Source organism: Schistocerca americana, chromosome 4 (assembly GCF_021461395.2).
Source record: "Schistocerca americana isolate TAMUIC-IGC-003095 chromosome 4, iqSchAmer2.1, whole genome shotgun sequence".
In the NCBI taxonomy this organism is placed as follows: domain Eukaryota; kingdom Metazoa; phylum Arthropoda; class Insecta; order Orthoptera; family Acrididae; genus Schistocerca; species Schistocerca americana.
In genome coordinates this window covers 815845616-815856554 of record NC_060122.1, presented here as the reverse complement: position 1 = coordinate 815856554, position 10939 = coordinate 815845616, and the positions used below count along the sequence as shown (strand labels likewise).

Below are 10939 nucleotides of genomic sequence, written 5' to 3'. Positions count from 1 at the left end.
AGCGCTCTATGTGGTAAGATGTCACATTGCAGTGAACAGAAGACAAGCGACTTCTTTGATCAAATCTACAGCGAGGCCCTAGATTTGATCAAATATTTGACGGCATTTGACAAAGTTCACTATTACACCATCAAGTTCGATTCCTTGCTACAGGGGAGAGTTAGGTTAGGTTAGGTCGACAGAACGCTGCAGCGATGCTAGCGCTCTATGTGGTAAGATGTCACATTGCAGTGAACAGAAGACATGCGACTTCTTTGATCAAATCTACAGCGAGGCCCTAGATTTGATCAAATATTTGACGGCATTTGACAAAGTTCACTATTACACCATCAAATTTCTTTGACAAAGATATTGGAGAAAGAAATTTGATAGTGTAATGCCGGCCTTAGCGACAGGTGTTTGTTTGGCAGCTAGAGTTGTGCGCGCGGGAAGGGCAGGCGACGCCCGCAGGTCTGGGCGATGCAACGCCGCCGCAACAGATGTGCTCGCCTCGTCGCTTGCAGCTGTTCGCCACAGGGGGTTCTGGGAAGTGCCTGGCAAAACGTAGCCAAGACGGCCGCCTATTATTTGGCGCTGTTCTGCCCGCGTGCTGAATACGTATGACTGACCTTCCTTAGCAATGTTGTCAGTTTCCTGTACCAACTTTATGCTATGGAAACTAATTACAGGTATCCCAGTGTTTCCCCATGTAACGGACCTTCGCCTCCGGTTAATTAAGAATTTTGTAAGTGACACATGCAACTAATATTCCCTGTTGTTTGGGAAAGGCGTCTTTTCAAAGCACTCCGTCTTCAGGCCACGAGTAGCCTACCGGGGCGATCCGACCGCCGTGTCATCCTCAGTGGAGGATGCGGATAGGAGGGGCGTGGGGTCAGCACACCGCTCTCCTGGTCGTTATGATGGTATTCTTGACCGAAGCCGCTACCATTCATTCGGTCGAGTAGCTCCTCAGTTGGCATCGCGAGGCTGAGTGCACCCCGAAAAATGGCAACAGCGCAAGGCGGCCCGGATGGCCACCCATACAAGTGCCGACCACGCCCGACAGCACTTAACTTCGGTGATCTCACGGGAACCGGTGTATCCACTGCGGCATAGCCGTTGCCATCTTCTATTCAGAAGAATAATAAATATCCGAATAATAGCAGATGCAGTTACAACCGAATCGTTATCGCGCGATTATTTTTGCAGGTTAACGACAGAAGGAAATTTTGACAAAAAACGTAAAAATGACATTAGTGAAACCCGGAGTAAATAGACTGCATCCGTTATAATTTTAGTTTGCAAATTGCTTAAGAACGGTCGCCACATCACTATGTCAGCAAACATTACGGTATAATTATGAATTGTTTATAACTTGCAATTACCAACTAATCATTGAATTGTAACCTTGCGAGAACTGAAGCAAAAGCACTGACCCGAGCTCGATTGTAAAAACACACAGTTAATACGATGACTTGATCATAAAACCAGCAAAATAATCTGTGCTGAACATGTGCAAGGAAAAGTTAATTGTTGGCAAAACAGTTCGTTTAATGAATAGCTTTGCATTACTCACTGTAATCCAAACTGTTAGTGATTTTGGAAATTCAGTTCATAAATACTTGTTTTCTATTAAAGTAAGTTATTTGTGAAAAGTTAGTAATGTTCTTTTCGTGGAGGTAAAGTAATTTTACACTACACTGTTAATTTAATTTGCATGTGAGCACAGTTTGCGATGCACACAAACAGCATGAGATGTATTAGTCAGAGGTAATATTTGCTTTACTCTTATACTAGTAGTTATTACTATTTAACGAGTTGTTTTTCCAAGAAATAAAGCTTACTGCTGTTAAATGACAGTTTTGCTTAGCACTCAGTTTTATAAATTGCACTTTTTTTTATCTTAGTTACCGAAATTAAATAAGCTCATTATTTTCAATGTTTTACTATTCTTTCACTGGTGGTATTCTGAGAGTAGTTAATGGTGATAGGACAACACCCTGTTAGGTAAATGATTGAGCTTAAGTTCATTTCCACTATAACAGTTGCTGCACGAAACACTGTTATCCAATTAAGAAAAAACTAGTACGCTGGCTAGTCTTGTACAGTCTACAAATGAAATTGGTTCGATCTTACTTTGATGAGTTGCTGCCGGGATCGGTGTACGTCATCATTCGTCGACAATGAATGGCAACAGCCTCTTTTACTATCCACATAAGAATTTTGAGCCCACAGTTGTCTGCTTGAATATTAACTACTCTTGATGACGATTTACTGGGCCCATTTGCAACAGGGGGCCACAGAATACACCTGCCCATATATTAAAAACTCTTACAGTTTATTCGTTACATTTCCGCGCACCGCGTCTGCACTTGACCACTTGTCGCTAGCAACTCTCACGGCCGACTATTTGTGCCCGACTTCGTGCTTACGCGCCAAGCGACATAACTCCTTTCTTCAAACATTCTTTGACTGTATACAATAGCAAACTTCCCTGACAGGGACCAGCTTTTTACTGCATCGTAATTACAGTATTCTTTTTAATTAGTCTGAATTAATTATTTGGAGTTTAATTATAAGATCAAATTAATAAAATAACAGAAGGTACATATGACAGAAATTACGCCACACTTACATTATAGTTACAGAATTAACTGTATAAAAAATTTATTAGACACAGTGTTCTTGTTTCCCCCTGAACTGGCACTGTTCTGATTAGTGCTTGGGAAAACCGTTACAATTGTTCATAGGAGGTGCATTCAAGTTCTAAGGCCTCCGATTTTTTTTCTAATTAACTACTCACCCGAAATCGATGAAACTGGCGTTACTTCTCGACGTAATCGCCCTGCAGACGTACACATTTTTCACAACGCTGACGCCATGATTCCATGGCAGCGGCGAAGGCTTCTTTAGGAGTCTGTTTTGACCACTGGAAAATCGCTGAGGCAATAGCAGCAGGGCTGGTGAATGTGCGGCCACGGAGAGTGTTTTTCATTGTTGGAAAAAGCCAAAAGTCACTAGGAGCCAGGTCAGGTGAGTAGGGAGCATGCGGAATCACTTCAAAGTTGTTATCACGAAGAAACTGTTGCGTAACGTTAGCTCGATGTGCGGGTGCGTTGTCGTGGTGAAACAGCACACGCGCAGCCCTTCCCGGACGTTTTTGTTGCAGTGCAGGAAGGAATTTGTTCTTCAGAACATTTTCGTAGGATGCCCCTGTTACCGTAGTGCCCTTTGGAACGCAATGGGTAAGGATTACGCCCTCGCTGTCCCAGAACATGGACACCATCATTTTTTCAGCACTGGCGGTTACCCGAAATTTTTTTGGTGGCGGTGAATCTGTGTGCTTCCATTGAGCTGACTGACGCTTTGTTTCTGGATTGAAAAATGGCATCCACGTCTCATCCATTGTCACAACCGACGAAAAGAAAGTCCCATTCGTGCTGTCATTGCGCGTCAACATTGCTTGGCAATATGCCACACGGGCAGCCATGTGGTCGTCCGTCAGCATTCGTGGCACCCACCTGGATGACACTTTTCGCATTTTCAGGTCATCGTGCAGAATTGTGTGCACAGAACCCACAGAAATGCCAACTCTGGAGGCGATCTGTTCAACAGTCATTCGGCGATCCCCCAAAACAATTCTCTCCACTTTCTCGGTCATGTCGTCAGACCGGCTTGTGCGAGCCTGTGGTTGTTTTGGTTTGTTGTCACACGATGTTCTGCCTTCATTAAACTGTCGCACCCACGAACGCACTTTCGACACATCCATAACTCCATCACCACATGTCTCCTTCAACTGTCGATGAATTTCAGTTGGTTTCACACCACGCAAATTCAGAAAACGAATGATTGCACGCTGTTCAAGTAAGGAAAACGTCGCCATTTTAAGTGTTTAAAACAGTTCTCATTCTCGCCGCTGGCGATAAAATTCCATCTGCTGTATGGTGCTGCCATCTCTGGGACGCATTGACAATGAACGCGGCCTCATTTTAAAACAATGCGCATGTTTCTATCTCTTTCCAGTCCGGAGAAAAAAAATAGGAGGCCTTAGAACTTGAATGCACCTCGTACAATGCACTTGGAAGTCAGCTCAACGTTTTTATGCGTACGTCAAAATAACTTGCGGCTACGGCTACTGGTGATAACATTTTCCCGTCCTTAGAGATAAATGAACTCGTCTATGTATCTAGGTTAGTATGCTACTGCGATTCATTATGTTACGAAATATGCAAAGCATAACAACCTGCCGGCCGCGGTGGTCTAGCGGTTCAGGCGCTCAGTCCGGAACCGCGCGACTGCTACGGTCGCAGGTTCGAATCCTGCCTCGGGCATGGATGTGTGTGGTGTCCTTAGGTTAGTTAGGTTTAAGTAGTTTTAAGTTTTAGGGGACTGATGACCACAGATGTTAAGTCCCATAGTGCTCAGAGCCATTTGAACCAGCCATAACAACCTAAATGATGTAAATACGGGTCATAACCTTTTTTTTTACATTCTCCCGGTTGAGCGGTCTGTCGAGTAACCTCTCACTATAAATAGAGGGGCCTTCCAGACGAGCTGCCGGTACTTTGCCATAGAAGCCACTTTTGGGCAGAGTTGGAAGAGGGTTTCCAGTACCAGTTTTTGATTAGCAACGAAGGCAAACACCCCAAAAACCTTGGGAGGATGAATAGTATTATTCATTGAAGGGTGTGTGTGTGTGTGTGTGTGTGTGTGTGTGTGTGTGTGTGTGTGTGTGTTTACAGCCATGTTGTTGATGTCGTTTTTGCGCACAATATTTTGACGACCAAACCGGTCGCCTTCTTCAGGTGCTGTGAGTTCTGTTGTTACGCGTGCTCACCGCCTGGGCTGCTGTCAGACCAAACTATTGTCGGTGTTGCGCCGCTATTTATAGAAGAGTTCGACTCCCGGCTACCGCCACACCCTTTCATGTTCATTTGCTACTCATTTGTCGTTCTTAACTAGTACTATTATTTCGTAAAACGCACATTGTCCCAGCTTTTTCAGGCCGACGAATTAAATTGAAGTCCCGATCCCAAGCTATGCTTAAGTAACTGGAACATCCGTCCCGGATTGTTAGGTTTTCCAACATGTGCGTTTCACGGATTACCACTACGTATTCCGAAAAACAAATGACCAACAAATGAGCATCAAAGAGCGTAGCGAGCGCAGGGGGTCGCGACACCAACAATACCTCATAGTCTGGTCAGAGTACACGAAGTCAGCGAGTACATACGCGCTGTACGCAGAACCTGAAGAAGACGAACGTGTGAAAGCACTCCGTTAATCAATCACGTCGAGAAAACCCGAGAGACCGTATAATAAATAGCCTGCTTGTCTATTCATGTATCGCATATGCAACAGCTGAAGCATATGTGTTGCGCGTTATTCAAGTCATCTCCAGAATGCCTTTACGGCACTTAAGCTCACAGAAAGACGCAGTTAATATCTTGTGTTCTGATGAGTATACGACTCACAGACGAGATATTTATGATGGTTATAAAATGAAATTTGTACACTTTCACGCAGCTACTAATGGCATTGTATAACTTGGCCGATTCGGACGTAGTGAACGTAATATTTTACAGCTATACATCATTGTTAAAGTGTAGCTTGTATGAAGGGTTTAACGTTCGTGTTTCCAGTCCGTGAAAGCCAAGAAATGTTCTGAAATCAGTAGAATTAAAACACCAACAGAAGGCACAAAATGTATACTCCTGGAAATTGAAATAAGAACACCGTGAATTCATTGTCCCAAGAAGGGGAAACTTTATTGACACATTCCTGGGGTCAGATACATCACATGATCACACTGACAGAACCACAGGCACATAGACACAGGCAACAGAGCATGCACAATGTCGGCACTAGTACAGTGTATATCCACCTTTCGCAGCAATGCAGGCTGCTATTCTCCCATGGAGACGATCGTAGAGATGCTGGATGTAGTCCTGTGGAACGGCTTGCCATGCCATTTCCACCTGGCGCCTCAGTTGGACCAGCGTTCGTGCTGGACGTGCAGACCGCGTGAGACGACGCTTCATCCAGTCCCAAACATGCTCAATGGGGGACAGATCCGGAGATCTTGCTGGCCAGGGTAGTTGACTTACACCTTCTAGAGCACGTTGGGTGGCACGGGATACATGCGGACGTGCATTGTCCTGTTGGAACAGCAAGTTCCCTTGCCGGTCTAGCAATGGTAGAACGATGGGTTCGATGACTGTTTGGATGTACCGTGCACTATTCAGTGTCCCCTCGACGATCACCAGTGGTGCACGGCCAGTGTAGGAGATCGCTCCCCACACCATGATGCCGGGTGTTGGCCCTGTGTGCCTCGGTCGTATGCATTCCTGATTGTGGCGCTCACCTGCACGGCGCCAAACACGCATACGACCATCATTGGCACCAAGGCAGAAGCGACTCTCATCGCTGAAGACGACACGTCTCCATTCGTCCCTCCATTCACGCCTGTCGCGACACCACTGGAGGCGGGCTGCACGATGTTGGGGCGTGAGCGGAAGACGGCCTAACGGTGTGCGGGACCGTAGCCCAGCTTCATGGAGACGGTTGCGAATGGTCCTCGCCGATACCCCAGGAGCAACAGTGTCCCTAATTTGCTGGGAAGTGGCGGTGCGGTCCCCTACGGCACTGCGTAGGATCCTACGGTCTTGGCGTGCATCCGTGCGTCGCTGCGGTCCGGTCCCAGGTCGACGGGCACGTGCACCTTCCGCCGACCACTGGCGACAACATCGATGTACTGTGGAGACCTCACGCCCCACGTGTTGAGCAATTCGGCGGTACGTCCACCCGGCCTCCCGCATGCCCACTATACGCCCTCGCTCAAAGTCCGTCAACTGCACATACGGTTCACGTCCACGCTGTCGCGGCATGCTACCAGTGTTAAAGACTGCGATGGAGCTCCGTATGCCACGGCAAACTGGCTGACACTGACGGCGGCGGTGCACAAATGCTGCGCAGCTAGCGCCATTCGACGGCCAACACCGCGGTTCCTGGTGTGTCCGCTGTGCCGTGCGTGTGATCATTGCTTGTACAGCCCTCTCGCAGTGTCCGGAGCAAGTATGGTGGGTCTGACACACCGGTATCAATGTGTTCTTTTTTCCATTTCCAGGAGTGTATTAGGGTTAACATTTCACTACAACATTGCTGATTCATTCAGAGGACTCTAAGGCTGGTCTCATGCAGCTCTTGAACATAGCCAGAACATAATCATATGTAAAGGACAAGTAGAATGCTATTCATAACGAATGGAACCATTCTGTCGGGTGTGCCTACACACGTTAACCCGAACCGTTTTGCTTGGTCAGGTGTGGTACACACAAGAGCTTCGGTAAAGCTTGAAAGGTTTTCATCTTAAACTGTGGCCATTATTTCAAGCGAAGAAATTCATTAGTGTTGGTAAATTCGTTATTTGCTTTCAGAAAATCAGGCAGTTGGTAGTATTTTTTAACGTTAGACTGTGGGTGGTACTTTCTTACTTTTGCCACCAATCTTGTGCAATAAATTCTCGCTTTCCTCAGTCGTGGAACTCCTTCAATTTTACTTTCTACGAACAACGTTTCCATTTATGAAATTTGAAAAATTTCTGAAGGGTATCGTTCCTTTTACGGTTTGCCGTTGGTAAATGAACGCACTACAGCAGGCGCTCACTCAATTGGTCCTCAGCGCGGTGGCTGATGGTAAATGGGAAATGTCTTTACAGTCGCTCCCAAGTCCCCCCCCGTCAGCCACCGCACCGGCAATCAACTTATGTTACCTCAGAATGACACACTAAAGTCCGTTCTACACGAGCGACTCTCTGGTCAGAGTCGACTACTCCTGGTTGCCCTCCACGTGCTTGCTAAATCAGCCGCCACCCACGCCACTAGTGGATCCGTGGCTTCAGTGATAAAATGACTGTGCGGAGCGTGGAGTTGGCCGGCCGGAGTGGCCGAGCGGTTCTAGGCGCTACAGTCTGGAACCGCGCGACCGCTACGGTCGCACGTTCGAATCCTGCCTCGGGCATGGATGTGTGTGATGTCCTTAGGTTAGTTAGGTTTAAGTAGTTCTAAGTTCTAGGGGACTGATGACCTCAGAAGTTAAGTCCCATACTGCTCAGAGCCATTTGAACCATTTTTGGAGCGTGGAGTTGTGAAATCTTGAGTATACTACAAATTGCGATTACGCTTCATCTGCTTATATAGGAAGTTAAACCATTCTTGTCGGCCTTACTCCTGTTATAGTAGTGGATTTTGTGTCTCTTTCGTCATTATTTTGTTATTTTCTTTGTGACACATTGTGAAGTTGCACGAGGGCTTGGTATGTTTCCTACTACTATTCTCCCACAAGATAGGAGAAATATCTAACAGCAAAAAGATATTTGCATTGCACAATACCTACCTGCGCAAAGAAAAAGTCTAGGCTACGCGTAAACAAGAACATTCCGCGTTCGAAGTTTCTTAATTCCCATCGCGCGGCCATAATCACAAAAATGGTTCAAAATGGCTCTGAGCACTATGGGACTTAACATCTATGGTCATCAGTCCCCTAGAACTTACAACTACTTGAACCTAACTAACCTAAGGACATCACACAACACCCAGTCATCACGAGGCAGAGAAAATCCCTGACCCCGCCGGGAATCGAACCCGGGAACCCGGGCATGGGAAGCGAGAACGCTACCGCACGACGACGAGCTGCGGACATAAACAGACAAAACTTTTTTGTAGTAAATTATTTCAACAATGGAGAAATCGTATTTACTTAACGAGAAAAATAATTTTGGATGTTATACGGCACTTACAATAGCAGTATACAAAGGATAAAATGAAAAAGGTGCTATTTCCTGCTTTGTATATATTGTTTCATGTTTTTGTAAGGACATATTTTTCGCCAGCAAGTATATGTAGTTGTATTGAAATAGTTCTTCCAAACATTTCCTATTCTTTCAGTTGTCAAAAGTGTGGAGAATTTGCCTTGTGACGTTTGTCAAGAACATCCAGTAGGGGTTTTGCTTTAGTTCAAAAATGGTTCAAATGTGTCTGAGCACTATGGGACTCAACTTCTAAGTTCATCAGTCCCCTAGACCTGAGAACTACTTTAACCTAACTAACCTAAGGACATCACACACATCCATGCCCATGTGAGGATTCGAACCTGCGACCGTAGCGGTCGCGCGGTTCCAGACTAGCGCCTAGAACCGCTCGGCCACTCTGGCCGGCTGTTTTGCTTTAGTCATTAGTAATATTTTTTTATCATTGTTCGTTTCTACATTCTGTTACTATATTTAGAGTTTTTCCTAGAAAGGGAGCTACTTCATAATCTGACTTAAAGCGTTCATTTGCCAAACAGCACAGCAGCCAGTTTTCACAACACTAGCAGTTGTGGCGCTGACGTGTAAACGACAACGGCTACTTGCGCCAGGCGAGTCTCAGTACAGGAATAAAACACCTGCAGCGTTGCAACAGACTCACTTGCGACGAATAGTCGATTGAGACAAGAAAGTCGAGAGTGTTAAAGGGGCTTCTTAAGGACAACCATATGCCGATGCTGATAGGGAAGCGCTAGATTGACGTATGACGTCGGCCGCGGTGGTCTCGCGGTTCTAGGCGCGCAGTCCGGAACCGTGCGACTGCTACGGTCGCAGGTTCGAATCCTGCCTCGGGCATGGATGTGTGTGATGTCCTTAGGTTAGTTAGGTTTAAGTAGTTCTAAGTTCTAGGGGACTGATGATCACAGCAGTTGAGTCCCATAGTGCTCAGAGCCATTTTTTTTTTTTTTTTTTTTTTTTTTTTTTTTTTTTTTTTTTGACGTCTGACGAGAAAGGTAAAGTCGTAAAAGAGCCAGAAACAACTGTAAAGCACAAGGAAAAGGAGAGAAAATTTACTGAAGATAATGCATTCATTTGAAATCAAGAGCAACTGCAGATGTTTCGCGAGTGGAGTTGACTTTACCAAGGAGGACAGGAATTATGATGAGTGTCGCAATTTGTATTGAGAGGAGATGAGATGAATGGAAGGATTTAGGGGAACTGCGTAAAAACCACATTCAGGCTGACCCTCGTCGTCGATCCACGAGACGGATTCCATGCCAGAAGAGGGCACGTTACCGCGACCCTGCTGCAGCTGAATTCCGAAACCTGTTGCTAAACATCGCTTTTTCATAACGCGGTCTCCTCACAAACAAACAACTTTCAAATTCGATTCCTGAATCAGGATCCCGCCGCTTAATCCTTCCTTGTCTGCAGGATGTAAATTGCGACACTCCTCCCTAGTTCGTCGGCTGTAGTGAAGTGCTAATCATTATCTTTCCCAAGCACGAAGTACAGTTAGTTCGTGCCCTTTGTCGTGTCTTTCGCATGCAGCCTCCGTGCTGCTGCAGTTGTAATGGCGAGCAGTGTAATTTCGTACTGAATGCGAATAGCATGCGGCCGACCGGTGGCGCATAAGCGGATGGTGTCGGCAACGTGAAGAGGCGCCCGTAAGCAGGCAACGAGGTCGCCGTGTGTTGTGCCGCGGTGTGTCTGCAGAGCTGCAGAGGTGAAAACTCGCCGGGACAGCCGGAAGCGGCCGTGATTGGAGGCTTCAGGCCGGCACGTGCTCTCGCAGCTAATTAGGCCCGACTGGCGCACATCTCACAGCGGCTGGACGGCGTTTCTAACAGGTCCAGCTGGCCTTCCTGCTGCCTGGAAATCTGCTCTGCTAATACAAGTACGGTAGCGAACGACCTTGACCTCACCCAAAGTCGACAGCAAATTCGCAGTTGCATGTTCTGGAGAGCAAATTCGCAGTCGTAACTTTACACCGTGGGATAGGTCACCGACTGTGCCGAGGTGGATACCAGACTCCCGTGAGATCACCGAGCTTAAGCAACATTGGGCGTGGCCAGCACTCGGATGGGTGACCGTCGGGTATGCCGCGCACTGTCGACAAAGTTCCTTTTGTCTTTAAGGTAGAGCCGACAGGAA

The 10939-nt window shown here is 46.5% G+C and overlaps 1 pseudogene; it reads right to left on the bottom strand.

Moving 5' to 3' along the window:
• Positions 1-985: 985 nt before the first annotated feature.
• LOC124614449 lies at positions 986-1103 on the bottom strand (annotated as a pseudogene).
• Positions 1104-10939: the final 9836 nt, after the last annotated feature.